This window comes from Helicoverpa armigera, chromosome 6, assembly GCF_030705265.1.
Source record: "Helicoverpa armigera isolate CAAS_96S chromosome 6, ASM3070526v1, whole genome shotgun sequence".
Lineage (NCBI taxonomy): Eukaryota > Metazoa > Arthropoda > Insecta > Lepidoptera > Noctuidae > Helicoverpa > Helicoverpa armigera.
Window position 1 is genome coordinate 1,318,657 of NC_087125.1, and position 12,086 is coordinate 1,330,742.

The following is a 12,086-nucleotide window of genomic DNA, read 5'->3' on the forward strand; positions in this document are numbered from 1 at the left end:
TATTACGCTTAGTTTCCCTTCTTGTATGGATTTGTTTAGTTCGCGACCTTTGGATGTCGTGATTCTTGATCCCCAGTTGACGTGCTTAGCATTATAATCACCCCCCGCGATAAACCTATGCCCCAAGCTGTTAAACAGGGCAGAATATGAATCGCTCTTTAGGTTATGTTTTGGGGGTATGTATAAAGCTGATATTAGTAATTCACCATGACTGTCCTTAATTACTATATTTGTAGCCTGTATAGCGTCGGTGCAGTATGAGTTTGTAACATGGTGTTTGATTTTTTCCTTGATCAGTACTGCCGAACCACCGTGTGCCGTACCATCCGGGTGCATTGTATGGTATATTTTATAATTTGGTATGCTGAAAAATGATTTGTTTGTAAAGTGTGTCTCTGCCACCAGAAGAATATCAATTTCATTTGTTTGGAGGAACATTTTGGTTTCCAAAATGTGTTTTGACAGCCCGTTGGCATTCCATATAACTATTTTAATGGGTCGAATTTTGTGATAGATTAGTCGTGAGGTTGATAAGGAGATTTGTTAACGTGGTCATTTGTAGCATGATTTGTTTGCACATTTCTAGCAGTTGTTGCATGTCAGATTGGTGTGTTTGCATTGATTCCTTTTCAATTCGTTGAGTATTGTATTCTCCCTTGACGGCTTGTGCATAATTAATGTTTGGTTTGCGGGGGTATTCACGTTGAGGTGGCTTATTGAACTGAGATTCTTGTGCGGTATTCTTCGTTTCAGTAAGGCTGCCTTCGGCAATTTGATTTGAGCTGTCTTTATAGGTTTTGCTCCTGAGAGGAGGGTATTTTTGTTTAACTATCTCCTTATAGATGGAGCAGCCCTTATAATTTGCGGGGTGGTTACCATTGCACAAAGCACATTTTACTGAATCGGATCGTTCCTTGCGTGGGCACTCTGCTGAAGTATGATCTCCTGCACATTTAATGCACTTGGGCTTGCGGCGGCAGTAGGCTTTCGTGTGGCCGTAATGTTGACAATTAGCGCACTGTGGTATGCTGCGTTTAGGTCTTGGAGGTTCAAATACTACACAACAATTTAGTAGTTTTGTAACTTTATAAACTTCTTTGTTATTTGTTTTTGGTTCAAGTTCCACGATAAACATATGCAGGGCCTTTTTTGTGTTTTGTTGCTTGATGTTCCAGATGTTGGAGACATTGTGACCTAGTTCCTTAAGCTCATTGGTGATCTCTGCCAAGTCAACTGATGGGTGCATATTTTTAAGGACAACCTTAAAACTCCTTTCTTTCTTTGGCTTGTAGGTGTAGAATTCGGTTTTCCGGTTTTCCAATTCTTTTACTATTTTTCTGTAAGTTTCTGGATGTTTAGGTTGGATTTTGACTTGTTCTTCTCTCAGTACTTTAATTTCAAAGTTATTTATTGCAACACTGTTAAGCATTTCTAATAGTGGTTTGATGTTGGAGACTTTGTCTACAAAAATGGGGGGAGGTTTATCTGGCTTTTCTGTTGGTTGAGGAGGGCTAGCTATGTTAACTTCTAAGTTTTCAAAACTGTTAGACGTTTCAATTGGTTTGCTTAGCCAATAGTTGTTAAGTTTGGTTTGTTTTTCGCTTCTTTGTTCATCTGGGCTATCACGTTGCCTTTTTTTGGAAGAAGTTACCATTTTGAAGCCTTCGTTGCTTTCGTCTGGATTTGGGCTGTTTTCATTAGTATTAGTAGTTTCAATATTGGCTATGTATTGTATAGGTGTAGTAGCGGTATTGGCGGTTTGACTCTGTGATCGCGGTCTGGGAGAGAAGAGAGTTTTGTTGAACACTTGTTGTGTTAAGTGTTTTTTCGGTTCCGACATCTCGGATTTTTCTACCGATTGGGCCATTTTTATACGGAATTATTTTCTTAGGACTGGCAACACTGGCTCGTAGCTGTGACAGTAGATGTCAGTTGTCATTTTGGCATTGACAATAACATTTCATGTGGAGCAGATAAAAGTTAAATCTATTGAGGGTAGATGTTAATTCACTGGGATAAATTGCACTTTTAAAATGCAATTTTTTGCCTGTTTTAGCTAGATTTAACGCTGGATAACGATAACACGGCACTATTAACACTTTATTTCCACTTTTATCGCATTCACAGTCACTAAATCACAGTTTTATGATGAAAAATTGAAAATATTTGGAGAGCACTTGTGCTTATGAAGCCGAATTGACAGCTATCAATATAATATATAATAAATAATCTAAACCTTGGTTTAATTTAAATTAACTGGTTGCAAGAAGGATCTTTTGCAAAAAAAAGAACAAAGATGATTTTATCAGCAGAATAAATCTTAATTCATACTTAAATGTCTCTGACGGGAGTTATGAAAATGCTTAGTCGCTGTCTGCAACTTTCTGCAAAGTTGCAACTATCCATTACACAACCGGCTATAATTTGAAATCATAGATGCTAAGAAATTAATTCTCGTCATAGAATTTTATTGAATAGGTTTCTATTTACGTCAATCGTATCGTATATTCGGATGATCACATCGATGCTCGGTAGGTCATTGTATTTTCAAACAGCGATCAAATAAGTATACAATGGTTATTGGGCGTCATTGTCAAGGCCAAACATCACTTATATACAACACGCTCATCTCCTGTAGTATTTTAAATCTCGATATGTATGGAACACTAGTGTAAGGAATCAATTGCTTTCAGAAATAAACCCAACACTAAAACGCCCGCTACATACGTTCCATCCATGAGACCATGGCTACTGAACTACATGTTTATGTATATTGTTTGGCGAATTTATTACTTCCACGAACAGACCAAATATTTGGAAAGAATGCACTACAATAACGAGATAAACTCAAACTCACGACCACGGGAGAGCAATGACCCAAAGCTCACCGACTCTAATGATACCCTCGAACGCCCAAAAAAGTTAAATACTAAGAGACGATACAGATGTACTTGTAAGGGGTAATAGAATTTACATTGAAATTGAGCATTTTGGCCAAAGAAATAGGGCCGAGACTGAATTTGCATACGTATTAAGGCTTAAAGGAAATTAGAATTCTAACGGGACCTAGCAACGAGACGTCGCCCAAGCACATAAGGATTACATGCTCCATATAAATATAACGCAAATCATACGAAATGGCTCAACTCATGTCCTCGACGAGATTGAGCAAGATTTAAATCTCGAGACTTTTAGCTCGATCCAATATACGCAAATATTGGAATCGGTATCGAAATCCGAGTGGTCTCCGTTAGCAATGTCGATATGAAATACCGATCGCAACACTAGTACGACGGGGCCGAGTGCAACTGACCGCGTTACTCAATTTCGTGTTGCTGCATAATTTCTACGGTACACTGCACTGTGCACATGTGTAGAGTTGAAATTATATTTAACTAAAGGATACATTATGTTTTGTGTATTAATCCCTCAAGACATTGGTATAAGGTGAGTCAAGGAACTCATTGAATTCAAAAGAAGTCTAGAAAGGGTCTAAATTGTACCACCAAAAGGAGTTACTCTACTAACTCTTACATTCAAGTTATCACCATGTTATTAAAATAAATTATGAAACAAAAAAATATTTATAACTTATCGATAAGAGAAACGGGACAGCATTTCCTTCTAATAATCAGTAATTATTGATAGCAATAATGCATTTCAGTGCATAAAAACATGTTTATTAATCAATTTATCAGTATCGGTATCCGCCAAGCGACGGCCCGTCCGTGAGTGTCCTTACGGCGCCTGTATTACCATTCTTGGGTTATCAGCGGGTTAACAACATGATACCACCGTCTCTCTACACCTACAATCGGCCGAACTGATAGCCTCGGTTGAAAGTTCAATAGCTCGAAAGGTCACTTTATTATTCCACAGCGGAGTGTCGCCTTCAGAAACCTATTTTTAGATATTGGGACACCACAAGTAGCGTTGGATGTCCAGACTTAAGATGCTAAGTTACGAGGATTGTTGAAACGGTATCACCTAAAAGGAAAATGCGTAAAAATGAAGATTGTCAGCAAAAAGAATGACCTCGAAAAGAAGATGAAAGTCACATTAAATAAAAAATACATAAGACAACGTCGTTCTTTAGCAAAACAGCAATATTGTCCATGATTATTTTGTTGTTTAGTTCCAAAGTCTTTCCTCGTAACCTTATTTTGCTGATCAAAGTCGAGTCAAACAAGAAGGACACTTCGGTCTTCCACGGAATTCGCCTTGTGAATTCTAAGTACCGTACTCGAGTTGCCAGGAACCCATGTGCGTAAAAGAGTAAAAATAAAACATCTTTATTAACATTCTGATAAAGACATTTCTGTTACTTTGTTACTCCGGCAGCTGTGTTTGAAGACTTTGAATAAAACATTCTACTTTTGTTTGCTTTAATTTTATAAGGATGTTTGAATTGCTGCGTCTTTTTGTCCCTTATTTTTTGTTTTGTCATTCTTTTTGGAAAGTGGGTATTTACTCACATTAAGTGAAAACACTGGTGCACTAGTCTATAGATTATACACGCAACAGTTAGATAACGTGTTAAGGTTTCTCGGCCATGTGTAATTGCGTACCTGCTGCCGCGTGACTATATTCTCATATTATTATTACGCGCACACCTGTTTCTATGCATTATGGCGTGTGTATTTAATTAAGCGGGCCATTTCATCAGTGGTAGTGAAAGAGTAGGCGCGCCAGACAATGCAGGATCGGATCAATGACCTCTGTGCGTATTCGCCGTCATGAAGGCGTTCTTAGGTGATACCTGTGTTTGTGCATAAAACACTAGTGTAGGAAGAAGGCGCACGTCTGACAGTATCTCAAGTGTATAAGCACAATACTTAGTTCACTACTTTTTGTTTTTCGGCTATTCACGCTATTGATAAATCATCACGTTGACCCATTATACCACCTCGTGATTTCTTATCGCCTGGTAGCTACAATACGCGCTGTCCTCTATTATCTGTGGGAGATTTACGAGGTGTTTATTTAAATTAAAACCGTATCGATGATAATTGCATATAAAGTCATAACATAACATGCGATAACAGAATACCAATTATTGAACAACAGCTTCATACGTGATGTTGATAAGTAAATTGAATTATTTAATCTCGGAGTGCGCTGATGAGAATCACTCGACTGATGAAAATTAAAAGCACACAGAACTAAAATTAAAAAGCTGATAAAGATACGATTTTCTTTATAATGTACGAGAGCATTATGTGAAGTCTGAGTGACCGAGTAGCCATCCACATAGGGTAAAACAATTGGAAACTTGTGTAAGGATTATTAATAGATATCTGATAAATTTTTGTGTGAAGACGAAAACCCAGTCATGACACTCATTAGCTAGAAAACCACGAAGGACATACGAGAATATCCGAAAGGAGGAAAATGCGTCAATAAACATGTGTACGTACCTAATATACTGTACCCTTCTCTTGAGCTTCTTAAAAGACAATACCTGCCAACAGTTTCGTATATTTTATCTTAAGAAAACGAAAATTCTAAACAGTTTCGCGTGTATCCGGCCAAGGCCTTTTACATTCAATGTCAAGGTTCGCTTTATTAGAAGGGGAGCAGGGGTTGAGGTGCAAACAAAATTAACACGTAACCGCTTGAATACTAAGATGTATTTGAAGATTTTGAAGACAGTTATCATTACAACAGCTTTCAGAATAATACAGAAAGGAGAAACTTCTGCAGAACTAGGTAACGCGAAAGCAGAAACGTCTGAATAGCGGGGTTTATGCAAATCTTCTAAAATAAATAAATAATTAAAAGAAGGATGACCTCGTTCAAGTAGTCATTGACTCATTACCCACTTATGTATTTAAATTCGAAATACTTATACATATTTATGTGTACTTTGCTAAAAATAACAATACAATTGACATTGTGACGATTCAATTAGAACTTGGTCAAGTTCGAATTAGTTCTAACTGTTCATTTAGTCATCGGAACAGTATCTAATTTTTTACGAAAATTGAAAAAAAAAAAAGAATGAAAAAATGAAATTTTTTGAGGTCTCAAGAACTACTCAAAAGAGGTAAGAGAGCGGTCATAATCATTAAATTGCTTAAAAGCGAAAGTAACAGTCGTCATGAGCATGGGTGAGATGGGTTGTGTTGCCAACCAACAGAGTCAACATCAAGACTTCGACAAACATCTTTTAGAAATACTCCAAATCATCAAGGAAAAGGTGTTTGAAAAAAAAAAAATACGATATTGAATGCATGACAGTTTGGTATAAGGAAAACGCTTGTAGTTAAATCAGCTGACATAAATGAAGTTAAAAAAGTCGAAGAGAACTGAAGCAACCTCATGTTCCAATTTTGATCAACTTAACCCTTTGTGTACCGAACAAACCTATTACAATTTGGCAACCAAAAATGAAAGGAAGTTAAATATTTACACTAGATAAGGATTTTCGACAAGTGGTGATATATCATTAGAAATGACTGACACAATGTATCGTACAAATTATGCGAATGACGCGGGTACTATTCGCAAGGTATTGACCTCGGGAATATCCGCCTTGTCTAAATAAACATAAGTCTATGTTGATGTGTTCATTGAGTAAGAATAGTAAAACACATTGATGGGGTTTCTACACCATTCATGTGGCTTTAATGGTGATTTTTCCTAATAAAATAATTTTATTTGTCTACCCGCAAAAAAAATACTGTAGAATAACTTCAAATGTGAAAGTTCTAGACGCTAAGCATAAAAAAGTTAAGCCAATCGCCAGACCTCTTTGTTAACTTTATGTTCAATTACAAATAAAGTCAGGTGCGAAAAGATTGCTATCAATCGGTTTGCGCATTCTCTAAAATAAAATAATGAATAGTTTGTTTAACTTTGTTTACACACGATAACGCACGATTACTATTATTTGATCTACGATACTAATTTAATTCATCTTATGCGTTATGTTATCGCTAAGAACCCTTAACAAGGGTAATTATAACTGTTCGAAACGCGGTTAAACTTTGTACTTCACGTGGTAACACATGACTGTAATAAACTTAAGTCACTTACCGGCTTAACAGTAACTGGTAACCTAGAACTATATTAAAATATCACTTAACGACTATCACAGCCACTCGATAAAAGAGAGAAAAAAAAGTAACTTTAGTCTAATGTTCGGCAAACGCACGGTGTGTCCGGCCGGCGCGATGCGCGTTCGGAAACTGAGTCGAAACTCGAAAAGCACCAGTGACGTGGAACGGTGAAGGGACTGTACCACGTGTGGCGAACTCGACTTGTTTTCTCACGCGGACGAAAACCAACAATCTTGTTTGAAAGAATCGGAGAGTGCGACAGAATGCGATTTAGATAGAAGTGAATTAGGAGCCCATGGTAGACGCGGTGGCGTGATCGTGCGATACACAGCCACACGTGGCCGTGATTGTTGATACATCATCCAGACTCCCTACGTCACCGCATTTCTGTTACGCATAAAAATATTTATCAAAACCATGTCTTTCAAAATAGCTTTCAGAACTGCCATTTATGGTGATTGATCTCACCTTGGACACATAATTTTAAGCGAAAACAATAAGTCGCGTTAGGAAACAACGTCAAGCGTCATTATACATAATTTACTTCACATAATGATGGGCTGGTATTTTTCTCGTGATTACAAGTTAGAGTTACATACAACAAGCAGCTAGTCAGTTTTATCATAAAACTTCACATCGGGGTAATTTAAAGACTATTGTTATATGAAGCAAATATTTTACAAGGAAGATTTTCACGGGATAGAGCTTTAAAGAGTGTGTAATTTTAAACACTCCATAGAATTAGCTCCCTGATCAGACTTTCGACTTCAAAACCGACTGCGAAAGCTTGGTAGGCTCGCCAGACATCAATACGAGAGTACAAACATCTCTATAGCTTGGTGCATCTGCACTCAGCCGGCCGTCCAACCCGCTTCCATTAATCAAACTCCGAATGTAGTCGTAGTGGGTTATAGAAGGTCACCCTCCCCACGACAGCCTAACAGGGTGTACGCCGGTTGTTATTTGGACGACGAAGCTAATCCGCAATTGACTGGCTTTGGCTTTCAGTGCAAAGCCGATCTGCATACAGAACGACATTATAAAAGAGGATGTTGGTAAACATAATAAACCAGTAATGCATACCAATTCTAATATTTTTCGGAGATCGCAGGCAAGGAGTATTGCTTAAAGATTTTTATTTCAGTCTGTTATTGATTTTTATCTTCTTATCATAAAGATAAGCACTGCTCTGTCTACTGGTAGTGCCAGTACGAAAAAATCCAATAAATCTCCTGAAATCTTGAGTGAGTCAAGAAATAAGAAAAATTGGAGTTTATGAAGAACACAGATCTTGAGTGTTCGCTTGATGACGTCAGCATGAGTCTGTAAGCATTCGTGAAACAGCCCCTGGAGATCGAAGTTATTTTCAGACATGTTAGATTTTCTTTAGACACGACTCCTTTGTTTATTGAATGTTCAAATATTGGAATAATAATTACATTGTGGAGCAAAGCTTTTATTGTTTCAGCATGAAACAAAACGATTGCTTGAGAACTTCATGTTTTATCAGGCATTTCATGTTACAATCGTAGGGTTCTTTCAAAGGTTCTTGGGAAGTAATACAAAGTCAGCAGACACTTCCCAATAAATTAGGCAGACGACGATAACAGATATCCTACTTGTTTAATGAGCTTAATAAAAACCGATTGTTTGTCATTACAGAAGCTGCGAATAGAATAATTCCTTAACAACAAATCGGGACATCCTGCGGAAGGTGACAAGCTAAACTGAACTTTAAACTCGATGATATAAGAGCTAATGGTGCGGAGGATATAAGATGACAAGTTATTTGTTGTGTTATAAAGACTCCTACACACGTGAGACAATGGGCAAAACGTGCGGCTGAATGACCTAAGCACGCTCCGTGTGCAGTAACCATGTTCTTTGTTGTTCGTAGACGTTCCGGACTTTGCACTTACTGATTAACTCTTCAGATTTTTTATAACGCATATGTTGAATAATATGTCATTTGTTTAATGCTTTTGTTGCACTTGTGGATTTTACACTCTTAAAAAATAGCGTGAACAGTCATACAGGATAAATTGATAATATATTAACTTTGAACTCTAGACTAAAGAGTAACATCGACGTAACATACAAGGAAATGCAATTCCTTGTTAATGAATGAGTGACGCAATTCAATCTGGGAATTGACTGAACGCTCCCATGAGTAAGATCGTTCAATATAATATGTGTACGTAAACAGACCGCCGCGATATCGACAAGAGATTCGTTCTAATTGAATGAATCATTACGGTTGAATGATTCGCGAAGATAAGATCAGATCATAATATAAATAACAACTACTAAACAAAAAGGAAAGGACAGACGGTTATGAGGACAAAATAACAAAGCAGACAAACTTATTTAAAGATATCACGTTATTGAGCTACAGATAAAAACAATCTTGGTAGCAAGGTTATTGCACTAATATTTGAATTCAAAACAAACTTTTCTAATACCATCGTTGACGCACACTTATGAAACTACTTACGAGCTTCAGTCGGTCGGTCGACTTAACAGGGGAACATCGTGTGTACAGCTTAAAACTTGCTTCAGTTTTGTACACGGGCAAATAAAGCTAGTTCTCCTACTAAACATAGGTATACACCAGATACACAGGAACCAGTGATCCGGAAAATACACATGATCAAACAGAATGCGCGATACTAGGAAATAATAATAAATTAATGCTTGTGGTTTCGGAATGTCAATTACATAATAAAACCAGCGGTCAGAGTTCGACGTGAGCTCAACTGTTTGTTGAGGTTAATTGATTGTGGCGTATTTATGTAACTTTTGTTGCAAAATCGTTCAATACTGTTACTGTAACACCAGTACCCTTCGTGTGGTCGCCCTACAAACGGATGGTACTCGCCGGAAAGCAACTCTCGCGCAGACGGGACGATGGGATAATGGCCGGGCTCGGTTCTGGGGGCGAAGTCCGTACTCCCGGACGAGAATAGACGGGACGGGCGTTACTTCCAGTGTAATCAAATATGGGTGGACTGTTCTCTCGTTTACATCCCCCACAAGATAATGCGTTTAAATATTATGGTGGTCACTTACTGCGGGCATCCGGTTGGCAGCAAGTTTGAAGGCCAAAACACTTCGCCATAATGGGGGTTAAAATGTTTGGCACCGGAAATTGCTATCGAACTAAAATACATATCGATCATTACAGGGTAGATTTAAGTTCAAAAACTACATAGAAATAAATAACTTCTCTTAAATTAGATTAGCAGTTATTTTGTCTCGAAAACGCTTTATCGTACAGATTCATCATCCACCCAGTCAACAAATCGATTACTGATAAGTCTATTTGAGTAACAAACAATGTGACACATAATATCTTTCCATCTTACAGTACAAACTCCAAGGATAGTAAGCTGGGCGCGTAATCTATGTGTGTCAGTAAACATGGTCGGGTACAAGACACAGCGGTCATGTGCTGTGCAGCCACCAGTCCAAAGTGTTAGAGCCCCCGCAGACCACAGACTTTTTATCGGCCGATAGTTTGGTCAGGCTCTTAATCAGTACGCAGATGTAAGCAAGTGCGCACACTATGACGATTTGGTATCGGCCGATAAAAAAGTTTGATGGGCTTCCCGATTCCATTCAAACTAAACTGTCGGCAAACTATCGGCCGACCGTATAATCAGTATTGGCTTCCTACCACACGCGCACACATGACGATTTTTTAGTCGGCCGACTAAGTCGATAAAAAAGTCTGTGGTCTGCGGGGGCTCTAAGAGCCCCCGCAGACCACAGACTTTTTATCGGCCGATAGTTTAGTCGGGTTGGCCTGCTAGTACGCACACCGAGCCAACTAAACAGTTTAGTCGGTGATGAGCGCGCAAACTATCCAACAGTCTGCCGACTATTTGCTAGTTTCTAACCGACTGGTGAAAAAAGTGGTCGCACCGCACAATGAAAATTAATAAACATTGCATAGAAATGTTATTATTGCTCTCATACACCGGAGAAGGAAAATTAAAAAGCTCATTCCAATCAGGAACAACAGCTTCACAAACTTCCTCCCACAGTCTTTTATTTACATTTATGTCAGAGTACTCTTTTAAGTTTTTCTTATAAAGTGCAGGGCGTTTTTCGACTTCCTCGATCAAAGATTCCGAAATAAGTGACTGAGAATTGGGCGACGCCATTTTACAAAACACTCGCGCCCGACCATTCGCTGTCAAAGCTCGGAGCGAACTGAACTATCGGCTTAGTCGGCCGACTAAAAAATCGTCATGTGTGCGCGTGTGGTAGCGAGCCAATACTGATTGTACGGTCGGCCGATAGTTTGCCGACAGCTTAGTTTGAATTGAATCGGGAAGCCCATCAAACTTGTTTATCGGCCGATACCAAATCGCCATAGTGTGCGCACTTGCTTACATCTGCGTACTGATTAAGAGCCCGACCAAACTATCGGCCGATAAAAAGTCTGTGGTCTGCGGGGGCTCTTAGTGTGAGGCACGCGTGTCCCTATGAACTCTCGCCCCTTGACACACTTAGCCCCACCGCGCGTGCTGAAAGACCTAGCTTGAGAGAAATAACTTGTATTCGAGACGTTTATATTCAAGCATTTTGTCTTCATTTGCTTTAGCCTTGCAAAGCTTTTGTTGGTATCTGGGATACTTAGGGTTTTAAACCTAGCCATTTGTAAGGGGATTCGAAAATCAGTAGTCTCTAGGCAACATTTTGGCAACTGTATCAACAGTCAACAAAATCGAATCGAAATTTTCGAATCGAAAGAAAGAACAATGGAAAAACTGGGGGGGGATAGTGAAAAATAAAAACATAAACTAAGCTAATGGTAGCACTCCAAAAATCGGGAATCAGTGCAGATTGATATCGACAAGCTATCCAATACAGTTTGCGCGTTGCGGTGAAATGGGACTAATTGCTCTCGAAATAGCGTATCAGTTAGTTTAAAAAGTAATGAAGAAGAGCAACATAAAACCCTTTAATGGGCGTAAATAAAAATATGCTGAGAGATAACGACGGAAAAGTATGAGAAAT

General features: G+C 38.5%; 1 protein-coding gene across 2 annotated transcripts in view; it reads right to left on the reverse strand.

Annotated features, from left to right (window-relative positions):
- The window catches only part of Acsl (Acyl-CoA synthetase long-chain), a 49,823-nt gene that overhangs the window by 31,926 nt on the left and 5,811 nt on the right, over positions 1-12,086 (reverse strand). Inside the window, exon 1 of one of the 2 annotated variants that reach the window (XM_064035034.1) lies at positions 7,039-7,195. The exons of the other annotated variant lie outside the window; for it this stretch is intronic. The gene's annotated coding sequence lies outside the window, so the exon portion shown is untranslated. Of the gene's footprint in view, positions 1-7,038; positions 7,196-12,086 lie in introns of those variants that run through there. 2 annotated transcript variants of the gene reach the window in all.